At 34.4% G+C, this 14,093-nt stretch overlaps 1 protein-coding gene across 1 annotated transcript in view; it reads right to left on the reverse strand.

Annotated features, from left to right (window-relative positions):
• Positions 1–14,093, reverse strand: part of CSTF3 (cleavage stimulation factor subunit 3) — a 72,569-nt gene that overhangs the window by 42,664 nt on the left and 15,812 nt on the right. The window lies entirely within an intron of this gene.

The raw sequence follows: 14,093 nt of genomic DNA on the forward strand, positions 1-14,093 counted from the left end.
AACCCTCACATATTCTCCATTTTCTCTATCATAGCATCTACCAGTCATATTGTAATTTCCCTACTTTATCAAATTGTAAACTTGTTCACTGAGGTGTCCATAGCATCTTAGTGCCCAGGATGCATTTATTCAGTACATACTTGAAAGTTAACACCCCCATCTTCTCCTGATACACGAAGTGAAAGCCAATAACCTGAAACAACACTTTTCATGTTTTGCCAAAGTCACATAAAAAACTATGAAAATATACAGATGGTGTGGGGCCTGAAAACATACCTGATGACTTTTGAGAATCTATAAATTCAACAGTCAATTGTACTACAGAAAAATAGTATAACACTTTGGGCGATTTTAACTGGATATAACCCAGACAAATACAACAATTGATATCTGTCAAGTCTTCATTCTAGTATACATCCACTGTTTTAGAGTACTTTTACAGACCCCACATGTAAAATTACTTGCCAGAAGGGTTTGCTAACAAAATTCTGCATATTTTAATCTGCATAGAATCTCCTGAAACTTAAAACTAGTTTATACTTTGCTCATTCAAAAAGGATTAGAATAAGTATCACTGAACACACTGACGTGAATGTCTACAGTTCTTCAATTATGAGAACCTTAGAACTGCAAACAAAACTGGGGCATCTGGGTGGCCCATGAGTGTCCAACTCTGGATTTAGGCTCAGGTCATGCTCTCATAGCTGTGAGATCAAGTCCTGCTTGAAGCTCACTTAAGATTCTCACTCTCCCTCTGCCCCTCCCCTGCTCACACGCACAGTTTCTCCCTCTTTGAAAAAAGAACTACAAAACTGTTTTATAGGTAAGTAATTTGAATTTTTTCATAATGGTTGTTTAGAATTATTTAAGCAGTATCAGGAACCTGAATAAAGATTTCAGTATTCAATGACACAGACTAGAGATGTACTCATAGTTCTTAAATTTCTAAGTCCAATAAACCTTAAATTACAAATAACTGGAAATGTTGGTCCAGTTTCAATAAATACGATTTCCCACTAACTACAGGAGTCAAGATCCTCTTTCATGATTTTTTAAAAAGACCACTAAATATCATTGTGCCCGTCTGGCTTCAATATTTCATTTTTACTTTTTCATTAAGTTTTTTCATAATTTAAAATACAGGAAAACCTTGGTTTGTGAGCACAATTCATTCTGGAAACATGCTCGTAATCCAAAGCACTCGTGTATCAAAGCGAATTTTTTTTTTAATATTTATTTTTGAGAGAGACAGACAGCGTGAGCAGGGGAGGGGCAGAGAGACAGGGAGACACAGAATCTGAAGCAGGCTCCAGGCTCTGAGCTGTCAGCACAGAGCCCAATGCAGGGCTCAAACCCACGAACTGTGTGAGATCATGACCTGAGCCAAAGTCAGAAGCCTAACCCACTGAGCCACTCAGGCAGCCCCTCAAAATGAATTTTAAGAACCACTGGCTCAGCTGTGATCATGTGATGTTCAGCATCATGTAGTAGTCATATTGCAAGACATCACTCATTTATCAACTTTATTAGAAATGTTTATTAGAAATGTTTGCTCACTTTGCGGAACACTTGCAGAACTTACCCGCAATCCAAGGTTTTTACTGTATTTTAAAGATTTCCCCTCCAAAAAAACCCACAATGAATAAAATAGTCTATCCTGTCAGAATACTTATTTTGCAAGACTTCTACATTTCTATAATTCAATATTCTTTACTAAATCTTAAATTCTGACCTTAAGAAAATTCCATCCCAGGGTGGCCTGGGTGGCTCAGTTCATTTAGTGTCTGACTCTTGATTTCAGCTCAGGTCATGATCTAAGGGTTGTGGGACTGAGCCCAGCATCAGGCTGAGTGTGGAAGCCTGCTTAAGATTTCTTTTCCTCCCTTTGCCCTTCTCCCCAACTCACGTGCATGCACATGCTCTAAAATTTAAAAAAGGATTTAAAGAATATTCCATCCTAATAAAACTCACAATTGCTCAATAAGAACTAGAAGGTAAAACGTATTGTTCTCATATTAATGTTGAATATAAAGTTTTAAATGAGTTCTTATAAATTAAAAAGTCCAGAATTACTAAGATTTGCTGTGTTCAGAAGTCCTTTCTGCTACTTGAAATTAGACCCAAATATGTATTGCTAATTTTTTTTTTTGAACTGTGAAGAGTAACAAACAACAAAGTAAGATTTTACAAATTGTAAGATGAAGCTGGATTTAGGCTTCATGGAAGCTATTGTACCGTGCTTCTTCAAAAACATTTCTAACAACTGTATGTGGTTGTGAGTGGCTATACATTATCTATTTTTTTCAAGGGACTAGGAGCCCAGAACCAGGAATTAGAATACTTGACTGGAAGCCCCTTTCCCACTTACTTAAACATTAATTTTGTTGATCCTAAATCTCAGTAAAGCTGACCATCTGAAAAAAAAGGAAGGATAATACATACCTACCTCAAAAGGTAAACTGTGATTAATCAGATATCCCATATAAAGTACTGAACACAGTACCAGAATATGTTAAAGAACCCATAAATCTGAGCTATTCTCGTTGGGGCCAATAATCAGAATATCGAAGGAAAAATTCACTATCAACAAGATACAACTGAAAATCAACAACGGATTTTTAAAATGTAACCTGAACTTTTTCCTTCTAAAAATTTTAAGAAAAATCTTTTACCTATAAAATATCTTCCTCATTTACTTTTTTCCTTTACATAGTGTCCATACCGAATATTGTTTTCCATAAAATTTAGTTTTTGTAGATCTACAATGAAAACGTAACATAATTGAAAAAACATTTGCTTACTTTTAAGAACTCAATTCAATTCCATGCATATTTCAGACTATAATCTTTAAGTTACTGCAAATGTATTTAAACTTAAAATAAGTTGCCTCTTGGGACACCTGGGTGGCTCAGTCGGTTAAGCGCACGACTTCAGCTCAGGTCATGATCTCACGGCTTGTGGGTTCGAGCCCTGCATTGGGCTCTGTGCTGACAGCTTAAAGCCTGCAGCCTGCTTTAGATTCTGTGTCTCCCACTCTGCCCCAGCCCCGCTTGTGCTCTGTCTCTCTCAAAAATAAATATTTAAAAAAAATTTTTTTTAAAAGTTGCCTCTTCGTGGTAAATAAAAAAATTCCCACCTACTCCTTAACATTAAACAGTTCTGGGGGCCCCTGGGTGGCTCAGTCAGTTGAGCATCTGACTTTGGCTTAGGTCATGATCTCACAGTTCCTGAGTTGGGAGCCCCATGTTGGACTCTGTGCTGACAGCTCCGAGCCTGGAGCCTGCTTCAGATTCTGTGTCTCCCTCTCTCTCTGCCCCTCCTCTACTCACGCCCACTCTCTCTCTCTAAAAATAAATAAACATAATAAACATAAATAATATAAAAACATAAAATAAACAAACATAAAATAATAATAAACATAGTAATAAACATAAAACATAATAAACATAAAAATATATTTTTTTTAAATTACAACAGTTCTAAAGACAATTCTTGTCCGGAATGGTTAATGGGACTTTTCCATTTATATACAGATTACTGGAAACAACACTTGGATTCACATTAGTTTTTCCTATTCACGTGAGGAAGGGATAAGAGTGAGAAATAATATAAAATCTAAAATTTTACTTAAAACACAAAGCACAGCAGAAAAAGGACCATAAGGGCATAAAATTCAAATGATCTCATCCATCACAGAAATGGAGAATTTTAGTAACAATGAATCTGGGACAGTTGAAAAATGTAAACATGAGCTGCATATTAAATTATATTAGAACACCAAGGTTCCTTTTCAGTATAATGGTTATTGTGGTTATGTAGGACAATATATAAACAAGAGAAAGATAAAAGCATGTATGGCAAAACATAACATTCAGTCAAGGAAGAAGGTATATAGGTATTTACTATAATATTCATGCTATTCTTTCAACTTTTCAGTTTCAAAATTTTCATAATAAACATTTGAAAAGCAGGGAGGTGCCTGGCTGGGTCAGTTGACTCTTGATGTCAGGGTATGAGTTCAAGCCCCCCCTTGGGAATGGAATCTACTTAAAGAAACTAAAAAACAAAAATGGCTTGCCTAAGATGACAGGAATTCAATAGAAGAGCTTAAAGTATAAAATCCTAGGTCACCAGATTTCAAATTCTGGGCCATTCTTATTCCTCCATACTACCCTTTATAATCTGCAGATTTCCTGCATTTCTTTCAAGAAACTACCAATTCTTCAAATATATCTTTTCTGCACTAATCAAAAACTGATGCTACTGCTGCAGTAAAAGAATTCTGCTGTTGAGACACATGGCAAATAACCCCCTTTCCGCTATTAAAAGGATATCACAGACACTTATATAAATAAATTCTTTGGACTTGGAATGTCTGTTCTTTAATTATAAATCTCACTTTCTGTTAACTCAGGAAATTCAAATTTAATCAAACAGCCTGCTTTTAGGAAAATACCACTACCATGGTGTAAGCAATCTTTAATTGCTAGTAGAGAAATTATTTCCTTTAAAGTGGTAACTTTCTAATTTGTGCCTCAGGCAGCAACGAAATTATTTAAGTACTTTAAAGATACAGCATTTGCAAATACAGTATTTATCTAGATGATTTTCCCCCTTACTTTCCAACCTGTTTTAAAGCCAAAGACCTAATGATTTTTTTTAAATATAAAATTATTTGAAATAATTTGCCATTTGGCCAGCTAATAAATCAATAAAAGATACTCATTTCCTATGGCCTCCAGCAGTTCTTATAAAAATATAGAACTAGTTAAGTTTCTATAAACCTAATGAGTCAAGGAAATGTTATCTTTCCCCTATGTGATTTATGATAGAATTTAAAGGCATTACTAATAGAGTATACGATCTGGAAAACTTGCTCCTATCATAAACCACTGAAATCGTATAAATCATCACCTTTCTAACAACCCTTACTACTAACCTGTTTAAAATGTGGAAGGAAAGAAAAGCTACTACTTTCCAGTAGTCTTCAAATACAAAAAGGCTTAAGTTTGAGTCATCAATATAGAGTACATATTTACAACACTCAACGATAAACATACCAAAAAAACTAGGTAATGTCAAAAAAAATCAATGATTCCTGCAAGAATTGTTAACAATTTCAAAATGGGGTAACTGTTTAATGAGAAATAGGATTTTTACAGTTGCAAAGTATCTCATTGTTTTATTAATTATGAAAGCAGTAATAGTGACTACACAGTGGAGAAATGGGCACCAATGACATCACCAATAAGGGGTAAATAAACATCATGTGCCTCTGGATGAGAGAGTGAGAACACACACATCATTTGCAGCTTTTCAGCTAATATGTATATTTCCTGAATGAGGAAATATCAAACTTAAAGCTGAGGAACTGTTCAACATCAAAGGAGGCTAAAGAGGAATGGCAACTATGTACAACTTTGGATGAGATACCACTAATTTAGAAGAAAACTGCTATAATACACTGAAAATACACTGAAACTGTATGTTAAACTAAAATTTAAATTAAAATAATAAAAAAATTAAATGGAAAAAAAAATACACCAAAGTATAAAGGTTGTGATGTATGCAATCCAATCTCCTATGGTTCAGGAAAATATAGAATTGATAAAGTGTATGTGAAATCTTAAAAGCTGGCCAATCAGGGTAAAGCATATATAAATTCTTTGCATTGTTCTTGCAACTCTAAGTTTAAAACATTTTTTAAAAATGCAAAAATATCAGTTTATTACCCATAAAAGCTCTAACTTGCTATTCAACCCATAACAAAGCAGATTATAAACCATGTGGTCCCCAGTGGTTGGCATACAATCTGAATCTTCAACTCTAAATAATCCAAACAGTGATGTTTTAAGCATTTCTCATCTACTAACATATCCTAATTAAGAGAAGCACAAAACCTCAAAAATTCACTTATTAAACAAGTTAAAGGATTAATAATAGTAATAATAATGGTAGATGAGGGGATTAAATGTACAGGGGCAGATGGCTGGCTCAGTCAGGAGAGCATGCGACTCTTGATCTTGGAGTCATTAGTTCAAGCCCCACGTTGGGTACAGAAATAAACAAAGCTTTAAAAGATAAAATTGGGGTGCTTAGGTGGCTCAGTTGGTTAAGCATCTGGACCCCATTATCTCATGGTTCGTGGGTTCAAGCCCCGCATCAGGCTTTGTCCTGTAAGTATGGAACCTGTTTAGGATTCTCTTCCTCTACAATTCCCACCCCCCCCCCCCACCATAAATGTACAGTGCAGGAAACAAAGTTTTTTGTTGACAATCTCCCCAAATACTTGTAAGCTCCCTCCTATGACAGTGTACATTTTCACAAGGTATTTCATCAAGGTAATGTTATTTTCGACATTTAAGTTTTATGAAATTTAGATATACTACTCCAGTTCTTCTACGAATATCACTGCTGCCAAAATTCTCAACTATCAGATGGAAATAAGTCAACTCTCCTAAGGACAGGTATCAACCAGAAATACTAAAATCACCATTTGTTAAAAGCCGTATTTGATTTAAAAGCTATCAAAACACACTAAGGGAGACTTTTTTTTTAAATAAGGAAACAAGAGTTAAAAATGGTTGAGAAACACTGCACTCCTCTGTGGGGTGAAAAATTCAGAAACCGGACTACAGAAATAGCTAGGAATAATGACTGGTTCTTTGTTAAAACACTCCATCATCTCCCATCTCCCAAAAGAATTAGTACTTACATATATTCAAGTGCTAACTAAATGAATGGATGGTTAGCTAATAATCTGAAAAGAAGATGTGGTATTCATGTTTAAAGACTCTCTCAAGAGTTAAGGGTGGGGCACCTGGGTGGCTCAATCAGGCAAGCATGAGTTTGGCTCAGGTCACAATCTCACAGATCTTGAGCTGAAGCCCTGCACTGGGCTCTCTGCTGTCAGCGCAGAGCCCATTTGGGGTCCTCGGTCTCCCTCTCTCTCTGCCCCTCCCCAGCTCACACTCTTCTCTCCGTCTCAAAAATAAACATTTAAAATAAAAGGAGTTAAGGGTTAGTTATCAAAAAAAGCTGCAGTAATTTTAAGCCATATTTTCCGGTTTAAGTGGTCCTTCCTGAATACATGACACTCTTATTTGCTACTTAAGTAATTACATTGTTTTTTGTTTTTTTTTTTTTAAGTTTCCAGGGCTAGAAAATTGTGTTTCAAACCCAGGAATTAAGTCAGCAACTAAAAAACTGTCAATGTTCAATAACACTACCACTATCCTGATTGCAGATCTAAGAAACAGTCACCACACTGTTAGGAATACTACTAAGCACACAATGCATGCTTCTAAGATTACTTCTAGATTGATTATATATTGAGTGATCTATCACAGTGTAGTCAAAAAAGCCAGGAGACTAATAACTTCATAATCCAGGCAAATAAAGGTAGTATTCTGTGAGATATGAAATACACTCACAGCAACAAGACTCCTTTATTGTCTTTTAAAGCCTCAACTCCAAAACTAGTTGCCAGAAACACTGAACAGTAAGTTTCCATGTGCCCATTCTGCGGAGATGGAGTCGGCATTAATGGTATGCTAATTACCAAGCTTGCAGGTTTTAAAAGCTTCCCAGGTGATCCCATAGCACTATAGTTTCTAAACTTTGATTCTAAGGTAAAAAAAAATTAAAATTAAAAAAATAAATTAAAAAATTAAAAAAAGCGGGGGGGGGGGAGGGGCGCCTGACTTCACCTCAGGTCATGATCTTGCGGTCTGTGTGGTTTTGAGCCCCGTGTTGGGCTCTGTGCTGACAGCTCAGAGCCTGGAGGCTGCTTCGGATTCTGTGTCTTCCTCTCTCTCAAAACTAAACATTAAAGAAAAATTTAAACTTTGATTCTAAGGGATAATATGTTGCTTTATGTCACTCACATATGAAGTGGCTAAATTAATTCACCTTCCCACTCTGAATTTCAGATTCAAACTTAATATCCTTGGGGCGCCTAGGTGGCTCAGTCAGTTAAGTGTCCAACTCTTGGTGTCAGCTCAGGCCATGATCTCATGGTTGTGAGTTTGAGCCCCACTCTGGACTCTGCACTTCCAGTGCAGAGCCTGCTTAGGATTCTCTGTCTCCCTCTCTCTCTGCCCCCAACCCACTTGTGCTCTCTCTCAAACTAAACCAAAAAAAAAAATTTAAACTTAAGGTCCTCTTTGGGTTTAAATATACAGCACTAGGAGGGGTGCCTGGGTGGCTCAGTCATTTAAGCATCTGACTCGATTTTAGCTCAGGTCATGATCTCATGGTTCATTGAGTTCAAGCTCTATGTTGGGCTCTGCGTTGACAGTGCAGGGCCTGCTTGGGATTCTCCTTCCCTGTCTCGACTCCTCCCCTACTCATACTCTCAAAATAATACTTAAAAAATAAATATACAATACTTGTATATTCAGTTGTTGAATTTCAAGGAAACCATCGTGGCAAAATGCTCAACACTCCGTTTTCTTAAAATTCAACATGAAAGGGGCGCCTGGGTGGCTCAGTCGGTTGAGCATCCGACTGACTCACGTCATGATCTCACGGTTTGTGAGTTCCAGCCCCACATCGGGCTGTGCTGATAGCTCAGAGCCTGGAGTCTGCTTCAGATTCTGTGTCTCCCTCTCTCTCTGGCCCTCCTCCACTCATGCTCTGTGTCTCTCTCTCAAAAATAAACAAACATTAAAATTCAACATGAAAAAGTTAAAAGAAAATGTCACCATAAAAGACCTTTTTTCTTATCACTGTGTGAGGTGATGGATGTTAACTAAACATTGTGGGTATCTTTTCACAGTATATACATTTATCAAATTGATATATTGCACACCTTAAACTTATGCAGTGTTATAGGTCATTTATATCTCCACACAACCAGAAGAGAAAAAAAAAAGACTTTCCCATATAGAAATATGTAGACAAAGACTTACAATAATGTTATCTGTATATGCTAGAGCTAAAATTTTGTATTTAAAAAAATGTCATAATGCAGTATCACATAAATAAATGTACTAGAAAGCTTAAAAATAGCTTTTGGGACAGTTATACTGGCCTTACATTTTGAAGTATTATTCCAAAACCACATGTCATCCTGTCTTTGACATTAGATTTTTGTTTTTAGAACTATCACTTAACATTACCAAATACAAAATTTTTCTTTGGGGGGGAGGGGTATCCTAGCATACAAAATGGTAAAACTTACCCCATGTTATGCTTCCCTGAGCCTTAGAAAAGCCGTTTAGTTTCTCAACAAGTTGTATTCAAAGCAAATATTCACAATTTTGTTGGAACTGCTGTGGATTCTGAATATGTGGGGGAAAAAATTTATAGACTTCAATGTACCACACCATCATATTAACCACTACACCACCATATTAACCAACTGTTTTCCACTCCAAAGTTGCTGAGAGCAAAACTGTTTAGTAATAAAAATTAGTTCAAAAGAAAATTATTTACAGGAAGAAAAATGCATTCTTGTCCACATCTCGAAATACAGCTTTTAATAGACATCATCAGTATATTTTAGACATCTTCATTTCTTGGAAGTGCCTTGAATCAGACTCATTCAAAAAGGAACAGTTGTTTGCAAGTAGAAAGAACACACTAAACAAAATAAAAAACAATGAACCCATTAGAAAAAAACTGAGCCTTAGACTTTAAGATTTCTTTGTTTTTTAAAAGAGAAAGTCAATTAATTGCCACCTGGTTCCTTTATGCTCAAGTTAGAACCAAAAATGCCGAGCACCCTCAAAAGGCTTTTCTGTTAAGATTATTTCCAGTATGGAGGTTTCACTTCATAATATTATGAAGGGCTTATGTGTCTGTGTTTATTCATGGATGCCATATTGGAGCATAACTAATACCTCCCAGAATAGGGGAAGTGGGTCATATACCAAAATAATCCCCTAAGACCTTACTGATTACAATGCCCCATGATTTAAAAAAACAAACAAACCACTAAATATTAGGTATTATAATATTAAGTATTGTTATTCCATAAATGCCCAAGAAACTTAGGCTAGAGCATTACCCACAGGGAAACTTAAAACTACATGATCAAATAGCCCTTTTTGTTCCATAATAAATTTGAGAACGTGTGTACTTTTTTATTAAAATCTGGTCAGAGATGCCTTTTCCACATTTTCAGAATATACCATAAATCTTATTACACGCAATGAAGTAGAATATGAAGAAGCTATCTTAAAAATCTGAGTCTTCGCAAAGGAAAAAAGAGGACCATTATTTTTTTAATTTGTGTATCAGTGACTGCAAAGATTATAATTTTCCTTTATAAAGTGGAGAAATATAGATATACAGGCAATTAGGCTGATTAGTACAAGGTTTTGCTTGAAAATAAATCACTACATTTCACATAAAATACTAAATTATCTAAAGACAAAGAATAGAAAATAAGATTTTTTTAAAAAGAAATTTTATCTAAATTAGCTATGTCCTTTTGCAAAACAGTTTTATTATACAATGCCTGGGTGAAGAGAAAAGGCCTCAAGGAAAAAAAATGTATAGATCAAGTTAGTATCACTGACAAAACCTAAACATCTATGCTACAATAATGGAAGGGAATATGGACAGAATACGGTATTTCAGTAAAACCTGAAATAGAAGTTTACTACTTGTAATAATAAACACACAAATATTTCCTTTGGTTTAAAAAATAGTATGTAATTATTCAAAGCACTTTCAGATATCTGATTACTCAGTTCTGTGTTTGCAAATCAGTCCTGTTTTCTTTTATACCCCTACACTACATTTATACATGCATTTAAGAAACTATAGATTAAAGAGCATGTTGCATTTTAGAGTACAATCTGAATAATCACACAGACATGGACCAACATTTATTACAAACAGGAAAAGAGCAGATCTATAAGAAAAGAGTACAGATGTTTTTAAAAAGAGACTGCAAGTTGAAGTATAGAAAAGAAATAATTTATATGATAATGCAATAATTTTATCTGCATTTAAAAAATCACATTGCTCAAAATATACAAAACATTATAACAACAGTAGTTTGAACTGCTACTTAGAGATATTAAAACAGTATCGACAGTGGAGAAGTTTATTTCAATTTAGGTCATTCATGTTCCATCCTGAGTTCACTTCCATTTTCCAAGAAGAAAGGTATTTTTTAAGAGTCATTTTTCCCAAGTAGAAAGGTTATTTTGAAAAACTGAAATGTATACTTTACAACCCATTTTAATAAGGATTCATGTTTTTAAAATCTTTTAAAATAAAAAGCCATCAATTCTCTATATACTTTTATTAAAGAATTACAGCTTTCACAGATAGCAAGATACATTGTTGCTATTACCAGCAGCATTACCTTCTTCATTTCTCCTTCAGCTACCAATAAAAACCATCATCCTTTTGTAGAAAAATTTCTTATGAATGTGGCCTAATTCAAAACAAATTACTCCTAACAGTAAAATATTGTAGCTTATGTGCTGTCACATTGATTACCTGGCTATATGAATAGCTACAGAAACCACAAAGGGAAAAACAACTTAAAGAATATGGCAAAACTATAAATTTTCTCAGTTTTGTGATATTTAGTAACCCTTTTAACCACCCTAAAAAGTGGGTATTTACAGAGCACTGAGGCTTTGACTGGTTATCCCACTTAACCTCTGGTGTTTCTATAGAATTAATATGTACAACACTCAAGTTATCTGGCTTAATTCTGAAATTATATAATTACAACAAATACACAGATATTGGTTCTAAGTGCCCTTTCATTAGAACAAGAGAATTTTATGTCCAACAGTTTCTATGCTTTAGCAAAAAATTAAAAGTGGGTAATGAATTAAGGATGATAGTTCAATAAAGCTCAAATTTTACACAAGTAGCTAGGTATTATAAATGCCACTGATATGAGAAAAGCTGATATACTTGCAAATACTGAAAATATCAGATTAGTGTCACTAACTCCTTTCCTAAAAATTATTTATATTATGCTCTCATTTGCAACTTATGTTTCAAATTTAAAAGCAAAAAAACAAAAACAAAAAACCCCAAAACCGAAAAACTCGTTTTTGCTACTTGTTCTTAGTAGGACTTACAACTTTCTCTGGGGAAGCACATTATCTGTTGTTATTAATGATGCATGTATTTTCATTAGAAAAGTACTAAATGTATTTGGACTCACACACATTGGTTTAACTGACCATAAATAAACAAAACATAATTTTCCCGCCATGAAGTACTGAGTTACAACAAATGTATTAAAAAAACTTTATTTTCTTGAGAGTGCATACAAAATGTTATGTAAACACTGTTAGTATTACCTTTAAAGACATTCTAATTATTACTTCAGATTTTAATGTATTATAAAGAGGTTATGTGTCTCCTCCAGAAATATTAAAGGCCACACTGGGTGAAATGACCAAAGAAAACTTTAGCCTCTTACAGGCTAAACAAAGTACAAAATGTGAAAATAAAAAAATAAAGAGCAAATCAGGAAAAGAGAAAAACACAGCTCCGGGTATGCATTTCTAAATCAGCAATTTTAACATTTTAATTCCTAAACCAAAAATGTAAATTTTACAAAACACACATATATATATATATATATATATATATATTCTTTACCATTTTTCTCAAAAGATGTTTTATACATACATTCATATTTATGTGTGTGTATGTGTGTGAAATAACTGCAAATCTTACCAATTAAATAAATCGGGCAACTGCTAGCAGCTCTGAAATATTAAATGAAATGAGCCTATTATTTAGACAATTTCAGCCTTGAAAGAACATCTGGTCCGTCTTAGAATTCTTTTTTATAATGCATTTCATATCTTTAGTTAGGAAATGGGAGAAACAGACTCATTCAGTTCCTACAGAATGGAGTATCTGCCAGTTTCAGTTTAACTTATAATAAAATGCACAAATACCTGAATATTTGAGAACTTTCTAAAACTAAAGTACTACTTCATTATATAAAAACTACTATGCATCAATTATGTTCATGTCTGATGAGTTTGCATATAAGTTAATGTGTTTGTAAAATCAAACCGGAATGTAGATCAAGTACAGGTGATCCAAGGTTCCTTGATTTAATGAGTATTACAAAGCAGCACTGGGTTCAGCACACTTCAGACAGGCCTATTCACTCACCTGGTGAATTCCATGTCAGTCTACTCTGATGATTAAATATATTAAGGAAAGAAATGGTCCCAAAGGGTAACTGATGAAACCTTAAAGTCTTGGGCCAAAACCACAACCAAACTCCATGTAAGGTACAATCTCTCTCACACATACAAACACACATACCACATACACAACCACACACAAAAAATTTAATACACACACACAATGTTCCTGTTATTGTCCAGTAATCTCCCCTCACCCCAAAGTAATACACTATAAACCATAGCACAAATACAGTAAGTACACTGTAGCCTCAATTTAAACTGGCTATTGGTTGGATCCATTATGAGGAACACATCACAGGTGACACTGTGTTGTGTTAAATTCTGTTTAGTACTGCTGATGACTAAAGCCCTTTAAACAGGTCCAAAACAGACCCATAGATCATCAAATTTCAGTTATCAGGGAGAACGTTAAGATGAGGCTGCAGTGTATTTGATTATGTTGAGAATTTATAACATTCAAAATAAGAATACTTCTTAGTATTATAAATTATAAAAAGAAATGGATAGAATTTTCAGCGTAATGTGGATATCAATTATTCCCATCTCACCCCTTCCATCCCATTAATTTATAATCTGAAAGATGATTACTTGGTGCTATTGTTATCGATACATTAATGCTTTATTATCATCTTGACTGCTAACCTCAGTTGTCAAAAATGAACATTTCCCTTCTAATCATAATCAAGAATGAGGCCCTTACTCTTTAAAATAAACATGCCTGACTTAAAATTTCAAGACAGTTAGAAAGCAAGGAAAAAAAAAATCAAAGTATCACTGGGTGAATTATGATTACACAAATTTGAATCACATTAGCTTATTCCCAAATAATGGAAACTTTATCCCCTTAAAAAACTTTAAATTACTGAAGTGCTTACATTTATTGACAAACCATGCATTTTCACAAAATTAAAACCTGAAACAATTTTTCACCTACATGTT

Source organism: Lynx canadensis, chromosome D1, assembly GCF_007474595.2.
Source record: "Lynx canadensis isolate LIC74 chromosome D1, mLynCan4.pri.v2, whole genome shotgun sequence".
NCBI classification, from domain to species: Eukaryota; Metazoa; Chordata; class Mammalia; order Carnivora; family Felidae; genus Lynx; species Lynx canadensis.